Source organism: Gallus gallus, chromosome 19 (assembly GCF_016699485.2).
Source record: "Gallus gallus isolate bGalGal1 chromosome 19, bGalGal1.mat.broiler.GRCg7b, whole genome shotgun sequence".
Lineage (NCBI taxonomy): Eukaryota > Metazoa > Chordata > Aves > Galliformes > Phasianidae > Gallus > Gallus gallus.
In genome coordinates this window covers 1,101,927-1,104,138 of record NC_052550.1, presented here as the reverse complement: position 1 = coordinate 1,104,138, position 2,212 = coordinate 1,101,927, and the positions used below count along the sequence as shown (strand labels likewise).

At 52.2% G+C, this 2,212-nt stretch overlaps 1 protein-coding gene across 2 annotated transcripts in view; it reads left to right on the top strand.

Annotated features, from left to right (window-relative positions):
• RNF43 (ring finger protein 43) overlaps positions 1-2,212 on the top strand; it is a 56,806-nt gene that overhangs the window by 1,545 nt on the left and 53,049 nt on the right. The gene's annotated exons all lie outside the window — the stretch shown is intronic.

Below are 2,212 nucleotides of genomic sequence, written 5' to 3'. Positions count from 1 at the left end.
GTAGGGACAGCTGTGCTTCACCTGCGTCATTCCACGCTCCCACCCTTCTCCTCACCCCTCTTCCTCTCCGTGCTTCCCAACTAACGTGTTTGGCTTTATGGCTGCGCACACACTAGGTGGTTTCAACGTGAGCTGTCCACCAGTTTGCTTTGTGCCTTCCATAGTACCACAGAATGATTACAATTGGAAATGGTCCCCAAGTCCATCCCCCACCCATCCACCGTGCCCATAACCGCGTCCCGCAGTGCCACATCCCCACAGCTTCTGGAACACCTCCAGGGACGGTGACCATCACCTCCCTGGTCAGCCGTGCAGTGCAGCACCGCTCCTTCAGAGATATTCCTAACACCCATCCCGACCCTCCCCTTTGTGCTGCTGCTCTCTCACCGTGCTGTGCTTTCAGGCCCCGCCGCTTATGTAAGCGTGGATCCTTCGCTCTGTGTGCAGCAGTGTTAATTTTGGATGCGGCCGATCGATCGCGCGGAGATTATCGCCTATCTTAATTGATGTTATAAAGCTGAGTGTGTTGCTCGAGTCACATGTTGGGCACTGAGCATCTGACCAAAACATGGTTATTTTTACTGTGGGAAATCCATAAGGCTTTGAGCACGTAGCTGGGTTCTGCTGCAGCCAAATACACCTCCAGGTGTTGCCCAGCAGAAGTACTGACCCCGCTGGCTGCAGTCTGCCTGTAGTGCTGGAAGCTGAATTTCGCCCATGCAGCGGTGCCTTTGGGGTGTCACCACCGTGTATGTTTTTCAGTGAAATGGATGCTGGTTTCTGCTCTTTGCTGTGAAGGGAGAGCCTCTGGGCGCCTTGCAGTGGTTGCAGATGCTGTGAGCTCAGAGCTTCGTGTCTGAGCTCTGTACTCCGATGGCCGTTTGCTCATCAGCCATGTGCTTTACTCTTGAGTAACAAAACCGACGGAGCAGCCCGCGTTAACGTTGAAGGTTTTCCAGGCTTGGCTTTCGGAGTCCTAATGAAGCTATTAACCTGAGGATTTAATTTAGAATCAGAAGTTTTGAGCAGCCTTGCGGGAGAAGAAACGCCACTGAGGCAGCCTTAATGCAGTCATGTGGCTGACAATGAAAAGAGGTAATTGGTGACGTTTGTGGGTGCTGCTCGCAGAGCCTTTTGAACTAATCGGAATGAAAGCGATGTTATAAAGTTATATTACCGGGGTAAAAACTATCTTGGACAAATGCTCTCAAGGTCCCGCCGTGTTGTGAGGCAATGTCCAGGAAAGTCAATATTTATTCCTTACAAAAACTACAGTGGTGTTGCAACTGGGCGCAAAGTGTAGAGCGTGGACCTTTTCGGGACGAGGAGGCGATAACCTCCTGTGTGACGCTGGGCTGTTTGCAGCCAAACACGGCGATGCAAAACGTGCTTTTGTGTCACGTGCAGCCGCGGGAGCCCACCCTGAGCACCAACCACAGCGCTGCTGTCCGCTCTCAGCCGCAAACAGCGCAGCGTTTGGCGAATGAATTTCATTCTTTACAGCCATCCTCGGAAGGGAGAGGGATGCAGAACGCCGTTCTCATCTGTTGGCTCTGTGTCGGCACACACTGATGTGTGTTGGGTTGGGGTCCTGGTCCCTCGGGAAGACAAAGCCTGAGGCCCAAAGGGAAATGGTTGAAAATAAGAAGAAGAGGGGAGGAACTATTTCCAGTTCACATTTAAGCAGTGAGGTGCTAAATACGCATTGGGATCTCTTGTTTTGTGCGTGGTTGCCAGCATCCCGCTCTTGCAAGGATGTTACAGGGCGCGTGCTTCACTTTGATGTCATTGGAAATCTCATTGGAAGTTTAGCCTGCTCACACGTACCACCATCATTCCTCCTGAGTGTGCAATTTAGGTGTTTCTGCGGTTAAATGAGCTAAGAAGTCTTGTTTATTTTGCGTTGGATTGGTCATCTTGGTTATGCCAGTGCGCTCGGTCCTCACACACATTACACTGTGCACAGACTGCAGAGCTTAGAATGATGCAACCACAGCACGGTTGGGTTGGAAAGAACCTCACAGCCCCCTCAGCCCCACCCCTGCCATGATCTGGGTGCCCCCCAGGGCCCATCCATGGCCTGGAGCGCTTCCAGGGATGGGGCACCCACAGCTCTGGGCAGCCAGGATCATCTATGGAGGCTTACCATGATCACAGCATTCCATTCAGAGGAACCACCTTTAGAGCTGTTGTCCTTCTCCACTGAGTGTCC